Here is a 15438-nt window from a genome sequence, read left to right on the forward strand (position 1 = left end):
GGGTGATTTGAAGCACGGTGATTTAGGAGCTGCGCCTGTTCCTAGCCGAGAGCAGCATGCAGGCAACATAAGTGAGATGTGCATAAAATTCAAATAGTTGAAATACTTGAAAATCAAGTATGCAGCCCTAGACAAGTCTTATGCCTGAGCCGTACAGAACTGCAGCTGTACTGGGATCAGGATTGCTACACTACCCTCATGGGTGGAACCTTCTTCCTTCTCCATGGGGAGGGAATGCTTGCAAATCAAGGGATATCCCACTCCCTGGTTGGGGCTTGTGCAGTCTCATTCTAGTTTGTGGATTGCATGACATTGTCTCAAAACAGATTTAGGGATAATCAGAAATGCTAGTGGTACACCACCGAGGAAACCCTGAAACAGGCTTTCAGTGAGGAAGCCAGTCAAGATAGCTTGGCCGCATTCAGCCTTCAATCTAACCCCTGCAATGGGGAGCCACAAAAGAGTATTCTGCATGCTCTCTCAGTAGGGTTGTCAACCTTCTATATGTTCACTCTCTGCCTCTCACATATATCATGTACAGGTGTGTAAGCCCACAAGGATGATCATGTTCTGTGAGGATATTCTAGAGTTTATCTTGCTGTGTCTTCTAGAAAAGCTGTGTATAAAAAGCTATTTGAGCAATGTAAACATGAACAAAACAATTCAGGAGTAAGGGAGAAGTATGTCTCCTTTAGGGTTGCCAACCTCCAGGTGGTAGCTGGAGATCTTCTGCTATTACAACTGATCTCCTGCCGATAGAGATCACTTCACCTGGAGAAAATGTCCACTTTGGCAGTTGGGACCTGGCAACCCTATCTCTCAGATCACTCAGGCTAACTCATGCTGGTTCTGCATTAATGTTTTACTCTACGTTGCCATCCAAACTAGAGCATTGGGAGGGAGGGGAGGAACATCCACATTACATTGTCTACAATTGTCAACCTTCTGGGTTTCCCCCCAGTGTTGCTGCATTCTTTGCCAAACCTGATTTGGTACAATCTTTCTGGAAGGATTGTAGTAAAATCAAGTTTGCCGTGCACTCAGAAACATAGGCCACAACCCTCTGCAAAGCACAAGGTTTCTGTAGCTAAGACATAGACTTACAATGATTTCCTGGAGATCTTAATTTTGAAACCACTGGAGTAAACTATTTATTTAATTTTCAATCTTATATCCCACCCTCCCCAGTAGAGCCAGGCTCAAGGGGGCATACATAACATGAATTTCAGTAACAACAAATATATTGAAAATTACAATAAAATCATGTTAAAACACTATATATAAATAAGGAACTGTCAAGATTACAAGTCTGTCAGTTTAGTTTGACAGGGCAGGATAGATCAGAGAGATCTAAGGATGATGTAATCAGCCTGGAAAGTACCTGGGGAGCTAGAGAAAGCTGGCCTGATCCAGCTAGAGCCAGGTGGCTGATGCAATGCAGTAGCAATGCCAGGATAATTGGGTATCTACTGTGATTGGTGGCTGCAACCACCAGGTGTATATATTGAAGTGAAACCGCAGTTCTATGCGGGATGTTATGAGCGGAGAGTGTGAAAGGAATATCTGTATATATTTCTGCACTGTACAAATAAACTACACTTTTTCTATGTGGCCGTGGACTTTCTGATGGGTATCCTGGACAAGACTGCTAATCCGCTTGGCTTCCGCGTCAGGAACATGCCCCAACATAGTCCATAAAAACATCTACAAAATGTATAAGGTGGTGCACCCAGTAGCACATAGTCCACAGTAGGGCCTGTAAACTGTCAGAACTATGGATATTAGGACTGATCAGTTCCATCCTCGTATGCGCTTCTTTACTGTAGCGTCTTAATTTTCTTTTATTCTAGTACCGCTAATCTAAAATGAGACCCAATATAGGGTTAGACAGTTGGACTACAAGGTCACCCATTGAGCTTCATACCTGAGGGATGATTTCAATCTCTGTTCCTCGCCTGACTTAACCACTACATCAGTGTGGTATAAGGTTGCCAACCTCCAGGTGGTGGCTGGAGACCTCCCTCTAATACAACTGATCTCCAGGCAAGAGAGATCAGTTCCCCTGGAGAAAATGGCCACTTTGGCAATTGGACTCTATGGCATGGAAGTCCCTCCCCTCTCCAAACCCCAACCTCCTCAGGCTCCACCCAAAAAAACTCCAGATATTTCCCAACCTGGAGCTGGCAACCCTAGTGTGGTATAGTGATTAGTGTGTCAGGCTAGGATCTAGGACACCCAGGTTCAAATCCCTATTCTGCTTTGAAAGCTTACTGGTGGCCTTGGGGGCCGGTCACATGAACTCAACCTCACCTGAGAGTGTGTGGTATTGGATGCCAGTGCTTAACTGCTCCTGTATTTAAATGACATTTTCTGTGGTGGCTTATTTTAGGGCAACTGACCTGCTTTCAGGTTTCCATCATCCACCTGTTCCCTGCCACCCTCACTTTAAAACTCATGGATTCCTTTCATCCTGCTGTATTTTATGCTGGTTTCTATAAGCACTGCATTCATAGTAATTAAAATCAGCAAAGACCCCAACCCTTCAAAGCCATATCTTTTGAGGGGGTGGGGCTTAAAAGCATGACAGTCCTGCTTTTAAACGTGGAGGCTTTCCTTGTATCACACCATGGGGAAGCAGGGAGATTTGCTGTCCATCCTCTGTGCAACAATGCTATACTACAACACTGCCCATAAGTCAGTATAGTGTTGCGGTTCATGTCAAACTGCGGGTGGGGAAACCTGGTTCAGATCCTCATTCCACAAAGTTCACTGTGTGACCTTAGGCCAATCACACACTCACAGCCAAACCTACCTCGCAGGATTGTTGTGAGGATAAAATGGAGGAGAGGAGAACACTGTTAGCTACTTTGGGTCCCCATTCAGGAGAAATGATAAATTAAGTAAAATAAATAAATAAGAACATAAAAATATTCCATACCGGTTCTTGATTTAACAGCCTAAGTTCTGGGATGCTGCAATTCAGAGCACAGAAATGAGAGAAGCAGAACTCTATACATGCATCTATCCCCTAGGAAGAGAGACTTCCCAGGGCCTTGATATCTTTATTGCTTAACAGCATTCAACTACCTAAGGGGGTGTCGTCATTCACCGCTGCCATCTGTAAATTGCTGCCGTTTCTCACATTGAGCACAGCTGATTCAAAGAAAGGATTTATGGTCCTCAGGGAGGTGTAGTTTGTGTAGCCCATGTGCCAAGGGAGTGTGCATTAAGGAGACAGTCAAGCACCTATACATATCACACCCATGCACTGTCAAATTGCATCTGCTTCAGCCCAAACTCAACAGAGAGATTTCCTCTCACCACATGCCCCGTTTCTCATCCGCACTCATTTGTCACCACTGTGTTTCTGCTGAATAGATAATCTCATCTGTTTCCAGCTCCTTGGTGATTTCGGCAGTATCTGCAACAGAATTAAGTTCAGAAGCAGTAAATGTTTCCCAGATATTGGTTTGTGTACACAGTATAACCAGGCAGGGCATGGTATTCCTACTTGCCTGCTCACAGCTCCCTGTCGTATGTGAAATAATAGGTAAATTAAACTACCTTAATTGGCACGAGGGTTTTCCATATCTTCCTGCTTCTTCTTTCAGTTTTCATCTTCCCGGTGGGTAGTAGCCTCACTGAAGGAGACACCTGCGATTGGAGCAGCGTATGTGGTTCTCCCCTTCTCCATTTTTTCCTCACAACTCTGTAAGGCATGTTTTGATGAGAGAAAGAATGACTGGGCCAAGATTACCTGGTGAGCCTCATGGCAGAATGGGGATCTGAACCTGGGATTTCCTGGCCTGACGCTTTAACCAGTGACTCTCCTTAGTCAGAAGTTCTGTTTCATTGGCTTCCTAATCCACGACCATCCGACTCAGCAGTGTCCTGGCCAAGTTTGCAGGTGACACAAAATTATTCAGGATGGTGAAACCCAAGCCATCTGTGAAGAGCTCCAGGAGGATCTCCACAAATTGGGAGAGTGGGCAACAATGTGGCAAATGAAGTTCAACCTTGGTTATGTGTAAGATGATACACATTGGACCAAAAAAATCCCATCTTCAAGTGTATGCTAATGAGGTCTGAATTTACTGAGATTGAGAAGGAAAGAGACTTTTGGGGTCGTTGTAAATAGCTCAATGAAAGTGCCAACCCAGTGTGCCGCAGCAGTGAAAAAGCCAAAACTCTATGTTGGGGATTATTAGGAACGGAATTCCTGAAAACCCCACGGGATCGCCTTAAGTCAGATGTGACTTGATGGCAATAAAAAAATGATGCTTGTGCACCAGTCATATAATGACTAGTCATGGAAAAAGTTAACAGTCATATGCTGAGTGACCGTGTAGCTGATGCACAAGCATCAAATTCTCTCCACTCAAATCCTTGCTAGCTATTTAACTGGAGAGATTTTGCCACATAATAGCCACTGGTGTGGAATCTTCCTTATCAGCTATCACATTAATCTTCATTAGCACATTGACAACAGGCTACAGCCTTTCCTTCCCTCCCTCCTCATGGCATTTGCAAGCATTGCTCACAAACCACGCTGTGCTACTATTCCAGAATCACCATCAGGGATCCTGAGAGGGCTCAGTTCTTTTGTGAACCATCGCATGCAAATCTGGTACAACTGACACCAGCACTTCTGTGCTGCCCTGGAAACAGAACTCAAGTGCACCTCAAAAGAACAGATGAAAAGTTTTCTCTTGTTCACAAGGATTACTGTTTCATACAGAATAATTCATTGAGGAGTTTGGACCTCTGCCTGGTCCTTAATCAAACTTGGAAACGACATCAGAGCTCACATAGGTGTGGCCAAGGCTGGGCTACAATGCCTGTACCACCAGGCAAAGCTTCTGGAAAACGGCAGTGGAAATGGGTCTCAACTGTTAAAAGAAGTCCACTTATGCTCTGGCTGTTTGGATGATGCAGCCTAGAACCAGTGCTGACCAGATAGCAAGGGGCTAGATAAAAGAGGAGAGTTAGGGAAAGGGGGAGGAAAACCTAGCTCCATGCCTGCATCTCTCTCACACACATAGAGACACCCAGCCTGATTATTTGGGGGACCAAGGGCAGGTGGGGAAAGCTAAAAGGAGCAGAAGGACCAGATACTCTGGTGGTGGCAGTGGCTATGGGAGGATTGGGCCCCCAAACTGAGGGGTTGGGGGAACATTTCCCCATAACTTTGGGTTTAGGGCTCAAGAAGAACATAGACCAGTCCCTCTTGGTCTGTTAATGGCTGCAAGCAACCTACCTAATAGCTATGACCAGGTTGATAATTTGTAAAAAAAAATAAAAAATAGAGCCCTGTTTACAACTGATGAACAGGGCATGAGCCGGACTGGTGGGCATTTGAGATGCCCCAAACCAAAATGTGAACCAGAGGAGCCTTTTCTGGAACTATGGGAGCATTCCAGAGCCATCCCAGGTAGAAAACAGAACCAAATACAAGATGGGAAGGAGATCATGCAAGAGACAGAATAAGGAATGGGAAAGGGGCCAATATTCCTAGTGGGAAAATATTCCTAGTGGGAAAAGCAACAGGAAAAAGCAGAAAAGATGACAGAGAGTGATCGGTTTACATAAAACAGGATGAGGAAGATGTATGTGTGTGTTGGAGGGGGATGACAGGACAATAGGAAGTAGTAGAGTTCATAAAATGAGAACAGATGGGCAAAAAAAAGACATGGAAAATTTGAGTGGGTATCTGAGAGTCAAATATTACATGTTTTGCTTTTGATTTGGTTCAGCAACGACTGAAATTATTATGTTTTGGATTTGTAAGCCTAACCTTCTTCACCTCTACTTCACCTGCCAAAATGTCAATATTCCCATTATCATGCTGATTTGCAGGATGAAAGCGGTGAAAACTAATGAGGCTAATTTGCTGCACTTAAATCAGTTGCAAATGCTGTGAAACATGCATGAAATGAAAAATGTGCTTTAATTTTTTTACTTTAAAATTTTAAAACTAGAGACCTGAAAACAGCCAAAGTAGCAAGCCATCAATTACATAAGGATTTGTAAAACAATGAATGCTAGCGTGTAGGGAATAAAATCACGCAGGGAGCGATTAAGTATTGCAATATCACAACACAATACTTGATGTCCCTTATCTCTGACCTCAGACATCAGGGGGCTGTTGGGACTCTCTAGGCCTAAATACCACAGATGCATCCTGTCTGTTGAGACAACTAATTGTATATAACAACCCTTAGTTCAAATGGTAGAATGAAAAGGTTAACAACAACCACAACCTTTCACAGCTATGGGCTGTGTGGGCAGGCAGGGGCACTCCACACAGAAATGCTGTCCCTGTCCCCTTTTCCTCCTAGGACGTTTATCCTCGCACCTTGTTAGAGGCCAGATTGGGTGCTACATTCCCTGGATTGCTCCACTTCCTGAGGTGGATGGATGACAATCAAGCACAATAAGCCAACACTTTAAACAATAATATGCTTTTCTCTACTGAACACTGTAACGGCCTGTGATAGTCAAAGGAGACTTCCTGAGCCTTCATCTTCATGTCAGGAATTATTTTGCCCTCTTGACATTCAGCTTCTAATACCTTCTATCTTTCCATCTCCAAATGTTGTATGTTACATAATCCCTCAGGAATGCTGATGGTCATCTTTCTCTATAAGAATATGTTTTTGGAGGAGGAGGAGAAGCAGAGCATCTCTCAGGTCTAGGCCTCTCCTTTGTCTGATGCTGAACAATGAAACACACACTGTGGTTATAGAAGCCAAGGGTTCTTGGTGTTTATCTCCATCCACCATTTACAGTTAAAAGAGAGTCCGGACACCATTTTGAGGTAAGAATGATCTCTAGCCTCCTTCCATAGTGCCAAAAGTGGTCCTAACGCTAATACAGCTAACATCTCCTTCAACACCTGTGGACGTCCATGAGGAAGCATAATGATGAAATAGCTTGTCCTATCCAATGTACTTTGATTGCCTGGTCACTTTTCTATGTAAAATCTGGTGCCTATAGTCTTTGGATTATAAAAGTAAGCAAAAGGAACAAAAAGCCCATGCTGAACCTGCTGTATTCATGTTTTAAGATGGGAATACAGGGCCCCTGCAAAAAAAAAAAAAAAGGCTGGAGATGCAAGTTTGGGGATGGGACTATGGCTCAGTGGTAGAGCATCTGTTTTGCATGCAGACAGTCCCAGGTTCAATCCCCGGCATCTCCAGGTAAAAGAGACAGTTAAAAGGGTCAGTCAGACTGTATCCCTGAAGCACACCACAAGGGCCAGGAGGCTCAGGGCTTCCATGAGAGGAGGGGCCATGGTGCCAGAGTGACGAGCTGGATGGGTGGTCAGGTGAGTATGGCCAGGAATCCCTACATCTAGGTGAGGTTGGCTAATACACACAGCAATGGCATGGGAGGAGGGTGTGCTGCTAGGACTCCAATGGGACTGGGGCCATCAGGATGGAAGATGGGGTGACCAACAAGAAGGCTGAGTCCAATTACTGGGATGGGATCTTAAGGAGGTGGTTTTGTGAAGCTGGGTGGCATTGGACTGAGTGGGATCATGAGGCCTGGCAGGCCCTTCATGGACAGCCAGAGCACAGGTGTGGTTCAGAGTGACTGGCGGAGTGCCCCGAACTTCCTGGGCTGGAGGTGTGATGTTGAATCCCACCCTAAAGAGTGAGGGAACTCTTGGGACCACAAGGCCTCGCTGGTGTGGCATGTAACAGGCTTGACTGCAGTACCCAGGATGTGACTGTGTCTGACCTTTGAAGGGGAGTGATGGAACCACTGCCCCAGCCCAGCCTCTTGAGGGCTACCTCCCTGCAGGTACCTCACCTTGCCACTCTCACCCGGGCTAAGGTTGTCAGGTCCCTCTTTGCCTCCGGTGGGAGGTTTTGGGGGCGGAGCCTGAGGAGGGTGAGGTTTGGGGAGGAGAGGGACTTCAATGCCATAGAGTCCAATTGCTAAAGCGGCCATTTTTTCTGGGTGAACTGATCTCTTTTGGCTGGAGATCAGTTGTAATAGCAGGAGATCTCCAGCTAGTACCTGGAGGTTGGCAACTCTAACCTGGGCTCCAGTCACACACAGTAGACAAGACTGGCTTCAACAGACCAATGATCTGGCTCTGTCTGAGGCAGCTTCATGTGTATGCGCATGTTCAAGTATAAGTTGTGCTATACAAACAAGTCTAGCACATTTGTCTTGCAATTACAAAACACATGTGTCCAATTCAGGCCTAACTTTGAAATGTGATAAAAACATGCTTTTCCGCCATTTTTTGTGCCCAATTCTAAACATGCTTCTTAAAAGGCAAGGCAGAAGTTATAACTCCAGAACCCACCTCTTAAACAGCTCCAGAAAGACAGGGCAGAGCACAACCCAGAAGCTGTTGCAAAAAACAGAGAATCACAGACTGAGTTTTGTTTAGGACATTCACCACAATAACATTGCAAGCAAAAGGACACCCTTCTAAGTCAATGGGCTTAGAAGGGTGCAACTCAATTTAGGATTGCACTGTCAGGAAACTAAACATGATGAGGGATGATAATGCATGAATGTTCGTAAAAAGGTAAAGGTAGTCCCCTGTGCAAGCACCGGGTCATTAGTGACCCATGGGGTGAGATCACATCCTGACGTTTACTAGGCAGACTATATTTACGGGGTGGTTTGATGTTGCCTTCCCCAATCGTCCACACATTACCTCCAGCAAGCTGAGTACTAACTTTACCAACCCCGGAAGGATGGAAGGCTGAGTCAACCTTGAGCCGACTACCTGAAACCGACTTCTGTCAGGATCAAACTCAGGTTGTGAGCAGAGCTTTTGACTGCAGTACAGCAGCTTGCCACTGTGCACCACGGGTCTCTTCTGTTGACCTAGGACAAATCCCTGAATTTTGTGTGTACCACTTTTCACTGTTGCTAAAAACTGTTAACAATCCAAGTATCCCCAACTACAGAAAGAAGATATTATTTGGGGGCATAATTTTAAATTGTCCTTCACTTTCCGGTCAGTTTGACAACTTCATTTGTTTCAAAGAAGTTCACCCACATCTCGAGCCCTTTTTATGTTGCCCTTGCTTGAAGAGCTGCTAAAAATAATGCAATGATTAAGGGACATTAATAAGCTGCTTTAAACCCACAAGCATCACAGCAAGCAGCGGGTTTTTTTTCCTCCTAATTATGGGCGCGGTGACACTTGGGCTCCGCTGCAAGGTCCTCTCATCTGAAGTGACATTTCCATACTGTCTCAGCCACACAGCAAAACAACCAGCCCTCGTTGTTAAGGTTAATTGTGAAACAGTCGCAGCACCAGAGAAGGAAAGACTTGCTGCTCTGCCAGATATTGTAGTAACAGTAATAACCTTCTATGTTACTCAGTGCCTGAGGCCTAGCTGGGTTCTTTGAAGAAAATTACAGAAATAATTAGGGTTATAAAAGATGGGCAGAGTAGTTCACAATGCCAACTAATTAGTGGAACCCTGGCTCTTTTATTTATTTTTTTCCATTCTTCTGGAGGCTGAGTTTCTCTAAATTTTACGTTTTACCGAGCCATACCTCCATTTATCCTTGGTGTGTGTGTGGGGTGAGGGGGCGGAGATGATGACTCAGACAAACCTTCGTTGGGCTAGTCAGGTATTGTGTGGCCCCATAGATACATTTGGAAAGAATCCGACAGATTCTCTTTAATGAGGGCCCGAAGCAGTTTCTATTATTCTCTTTTCCATTTTATCCTCACAGCAACCTTGTGAGGTAAGTTAGGCTGAGAGGGTGTGATTGACCCAAGGTCATCCAGTGAGTTTCCCTGGCAAAGTGGGAATTCAAACTTGTATCTCTCAGATCTTGGTCTGAAGCTTGACCCACCTCACCATGTTGCCTTTCCATGGCATGCTGGCCACTGAGTCATTTCCGCAGATCTTAGCATCGTAGAGTTGGAAGAGGCCATACAGGCCATCTGGTCCAACCCCCTGCTCAATGCAGGATCAGCCTAGAGCATCCCTGACAAGTGTTTGTCCAGCTGCTGCTTGAAGACTTCCAGTGAGAGGGAACTCACCACCTCCCTAGGCAACTGATACCACTGCTGAACTACTCTTACTGTAAAAAAAATTTCCCTAATATCCAGCTGGTACCTTTCTGCCTGTAATTTATACCCATTATTGCATGTGCTATCTTGTGCTGCCAACAGGAACACCACACTGCCCTCCTTTAGGTGACAGCCTTTTGAATACTTAAAACAGGCAGCATGGTGTAGTGGTTAAGAGCGGTGGTTTGGAACAGTGGAGTCTGACCTGGAGAACCAGGTTTGATTTCCCACTCCTGTACATGAGCGGCGAAAGCTAATCTGGTGAACTGGATTTATTTCCCCGTTCCTACACATGAAGCCAGCTGGGTGACCTTGGGCTAGTCACAGCGCTCTTAGAGCTCTCTCAGCCCCACCTACTTTACAGGGTGTCTGTTGTGGGGAGGGGAAAGGAAGGTGATTGTAAGCCCGTTTGATCCTTCCTTAAGAGGTAAGAGAAAGTCAGCATATAAAAACCAACTCTTCTTCTTCTACTACTTCTTAAAGAGACCAATCCTGTCTCTCCTTATGTTGGCTTACTTGAAAATACTGATTGTGCCCTTCTCAAAGCAAAAATTACTTACATGTTGTAATGCCGTAACATCCAGTCAGAATTTTCAGCTGTAAACCCACAAAAGACTAAGGTGCCTGCGATTCAATGTTCCACATCACTACCGGCATGCATAGAAAAAAGCATGGCCTGGTGCAGCTTTGTGGACAGATGCAAATGGTGTACAGAATGTCAAATGGTACATTTGGTGGGAGTATACATGTATGTGCGTCTTTTTCCTTTGTTTCATCTGAATATTTATCAATTAACTTGGTGTGACTTTCTTTCCAGGTTTATTTTATGCACTTTCATTGCAGGATAAGGCTTCCAAGGTTTTCTGGTGAGCATCACTTTTGTTTCCCCTTGGATTATTTTTGCAAGCATAACAGACTGTGGAGAAACACATGGGCTACAGCAAAAATGAGCAGGTAGGCAGCAGGCGTGTTTCAAAAGAAATATTGAGAGTGAGGCTACTTCCCCACAGGGACCCCCATATTGGCATACCCCCCAAAGGCCCTCTGACTCTGCTGCCAGTGGCCTGGATAAAATAATCCAACTTGATGTCAACAGGGCCCCCTGAATTATAGGGTTGCTGGGTCCCTCTTCGCCACTGGCGGGAGGGTTTTGGGGTGGAGCCTGAGGAGGGCGGGATTTGGGGAGGGACTACAATGCCATAGAGTCCAATTGCCAAAGCGGCCATTTTCTCCAGGTGAACTGATCTCTATCAGCTGGAGATCAGCTGAAATAGCTGGAGATCTCCAGCTAGTACCTGGTGGTTGGCAACCCTACTGAATTAGCAGGAATTTCCACATGGGAGTAACCTACCTGGTGGAATGCTTCAAAGAACACACTGGAAAAAAAACCTTTTGTCCTCGGCCTCCAAAAGCTCCCTCACACCTGAGGCTGATTTACTCCAATTTGCTGGTTAATAACCTAAGGTTATAGAACACTCCTCTTCATTGAGTTGCCCCACTAATTTATCCCTAAACATAGAGAAATATCATTAACTACAGATCAGCCGTTGTTGGACCAATCCAACTGGTCTCCCACCCAGGTAACTGAGGGCCAGACTATATATGACAGCATCCTCCTGTTCGACATAGGGATGCCACCACCGTTTTAAAGTCTAAAAGGCTGCAAGGGACCGATTCTGATTGGACCTGTAGCATGGCAAGACTAGTCCTTGTTTCAAGGTGCTGAATCACTACCGGTTCCCAGCTCTGGCTTTAGAAATGGAGATTTGGGGGGCGGAGCCTGAGGAGGGTGGGGTTTGGGGAGGGGAGGGACTTCAATGTCATAGAGTCCAATTGCCAGAGCAATTGAAGGTTGGCAGCCCTAGATATAATGCTATACAATACACCTTCCGAAGTGGCCATTTTCTCCAGGTGAACTGATCTTAGTCTCCTGGTTATCAATTGTAATAGCGGGAGTATGTGAGACATGGGGTTTGGGGGGGATAAGCATAAGGTAAGCATCTCCCTTACCTCTGAACAAAACCAGGAGTTGGAAGGATATGCATATGCTGCTGCATTCTGCCCCCATTCTGAGCTAGTAGATAGCTCAGTGTATTAGGAGAGGGATTGAACATAAAACAGCCAATATTATAGTGCCCCTATAGAGATCTATGATAAGGTTGCCAGGTTCCTCTTTGCCACTGGCGGGAGGTTTTGGGGGCAGAGCCTGAGGAGGGCAGGGTTTGGGGAGGGGAGGGACTTCAATGCCATAGAGTCCAATTGCCAAAGTGACCATTTTCTCCAAGTGAGAACTGCTCTCTATTGGCTGGAGATCAGTTGTAATAGCAGGAGATCTCCAGCTAGCACCTGTAGGTTGGCAAACCTGTTTGGAGTTTTCCTTCTGGCCCACATCACAGCCCAACAGATTCTTCTCTTCTGATTAAGGCACCACATCTTTTCCTTTTCACCCTTTATTTCCCCTTAGATCCCCCCATTCACCCCAATCAGGCTACAACCAAGGTTAGCATTTCTAGGACACTTATTATAGTGCAACATTTTTCATATATTTGCTTTCCCTTGCATTTCAACTTTCCTTCTTATCTTGCTAGGGGAATAAGCATTATTTCTTTTAAAGACTCTCTCTCTCATGTTACATTTTTCCTTCCTAATTGGAGAGCTGGGAAGGATGGCAGCATGGTATAGCTTGGTCCCATCAGATCCTGGAAGCTAAGCAGGGTCAGTACTTGGATTGGAGATCGCCAAGGAAGACTCTGCAGAGGAAGGTAATGGCAAACCACCTCTGCTTCTCACTTGCCTTGAAAGCTCCTTGCTAGGTTTGCCATAAGTCGGTTGCAACTTGACGGCGCTTACATACATAATTGGAGAGCTGTGCCAAAATAGCACTTGGGTATATACCACACTGCTTGACCTTGAAATAATTACCCCCTTGACATGGTCTGACCCTACACATGTAGAGGATGCTTTGCACATTACATTTCTGCCACATGTATCCATTTGGGTAACAAAGATCAGACATTAATTCTAGAGTCCACCCCACAAAGTGGATTGAGAGCTACCATAATTCACAGAGATGAATTAGCCTTTTTCCTTCTTCGCATGCATAATTAAAAAGCAAAACATTGTGCAAGAAACCTGCATTGCTTGCTGTATCCTGATTTTTATGCTATTGCAGATCACATTGCCACATATTCTGGCAATGAATGAATGAATGAATTTCAGAGTTTGGGAGGTGAAAAACATAGTGGAATTTGGCATCCCTGTAAAAGAATATCTGAAAAATGAATGGAGTACTGAGTAGCATTTGGAACTATCCCCACCCCAACCCGCTCAATTTAGTAATAGAAGCAAAGTACTTTGAGGAAGTAACCAACTTTCAAAAATAAACAGGAGTACTCTCAAAAACAGTTGGAATGAGTAAACACACCTTGGAAGGAGGTTCCAGCTGGCCACATATACTGGAATCAACCTGACTGGTGTTTGCTTTAATTTGTTTTGGTATGTTTGCACTCCGTGTGTTTTATGTTCAACCACAGTGCTAGCCAATGAGCAATCCTTAAATTCAAGTACATTGACATGTAGTCCACTTTTGGCAAAGTTAATTGTTTTTAAATTCTAACAATGACAGAACGAAGGAGTGAGAGTTTGAATATGAACAAATCATTATACAGATGCTTAAGGATGGTCAGGGCCAGGTGTTGGGGTAAGTTACCTAATTATCCCCTGAACATCCTACCTATGCCCCTCAAATGCCCCCAGGTGAGGCCACAATTCGAGCCCTGCTGGAAACAATCAGAGGTGGAGCAAAGGTGCTTCCTCTTGTAAAAAAAAGAAATCAAGCAGCAAAGGAATGAGGAAGGAGATGCAATGACTTCATAATCCTGTGTAGAATTTAGGCAGATGGATCAGATGGATGTCTGGAGCAGGACTAGGTAATCCTAAAATGGGCTCCAAAGCAGTTAAGTGATTCTGCTACAGAGGAGGAGGAGGAGGAGTTAGTTTTTAACTACCTTTAACTACCACTTAAGGAAGAATCAAACCAGTTTATAATCACATTCCCTTCCCCTCCCCACAACAGACACCCAGTGAGAGCTGAGAGAGTTCTAAGAGAGCTGTGACTAGCCCAAGGTCATCCAGCTGGCTTCATGTGTAGGAGTGGAGAAACCAACCCAGTTCACCAGATTAGCATCCACCACTCATGTGGAGGAGTGGGGAATCAAACCCGGTTCTCCACGTTAAGAGTCCACTGTTCCAAACCACTGCTGTTAACCACTACACCACGCTGGAAGATATACAGCAAAGTGCAGAATGGAGAGGGCATCCTGCTATGCATGCAACAGAAAGAACCATGAGATGTGGACAAAGAACATAAAGGAGATGCTGTGGTGCCTCCCTTCTACTGCTATTATAATGAAACAGTGCGGGGGGAACGGTCTGGGGGAGGGAACCGGAGGTTGCAGATCTGAGGCCCACAGCTGGGAGAAATGTGAGAGGAAAGATTATCATCCAGCAGTCGGAGCTGGACTGGGGAGCTGGATGGCCCTTGAAGGACTTCAGCCCAATTTCAGAGTGCAGCTTCATTCCAATGCAAGATGTAGCGACTGCACTAGTAGCCACCCAGGCAATCGGAGGGCTGTTCTAAACAAACAAACAAATAAATAAATGTTTGAGTACTCCAGCTGGAGCTATCAGGTGCAATAATTCAAATCAGAGGCTCAACGTTTTCACAGCTTCCACCCTTGCTGTTTTACCTGGGCTGCTTAAATCTCATTAAGGAGGGCATCAAGAGAGATGTTGTTATTGTTATTGCTGCTGCAAAGGAAACGTGTTGCATTGTCTCCATATGTTCAGCAAATTAAGTTTACATTGTGGCTGTGCTTTAATCAAGGGCTGGGGAGACAGAAGAGCTAATGGTGGGTAAGAGTAGTAACAGCAGTAATGATAATATCTATCAGGATGGAAGAATTTGCATTGGCCTTGATCCAGCTAAAGTTAGTCGTGATAAAGGCTGCAACTGCATGCACACTTACCTGAGAGCAGGCCTCCAACAAATGAAGTGGCATTTGTTTCTGAGTAGACACACAATGTGTGCTGCACATCTCATCAAAACTCACAGAGCAAGTTAATTGTGATTGATTTTAGCTATATCCGGGGCACCATTGTCAAAACGTGTCAGATTTGTGGTTGGATCATACCATGCACAAGAAAAAGGACTTTAAAGAAGCATATCATCCTGGCATTCTCCTTTCCCCAGTAGACCCATGCCCATGTGCTCTGTAAAGCTCATGCTGGGATTTGGACAACCTTGTAGATAGGGTTGTCAACTAACCTGAAGAAAAATGCCCCGTTCCTTTAATAGTAGGGTTGCCAGGTCCCTCTTT

The sequence above is a fragment of the Euleptes europaea genome, chromosome 1 (genome assembly GCF_029931775.1).
Source record: "Euleptes europaea isolate rEulEur1 chromosome 1, rEulEur1.hap1, whole genome shotgun sequence".
Classification (NCBI taxonomy): domain Eukaryota; kingdom Metazoa; phylum Chordata; class Lepidosauria; order Squamata; family Sphaerodactylidae; genus Euleptes; species Euleptes europaea.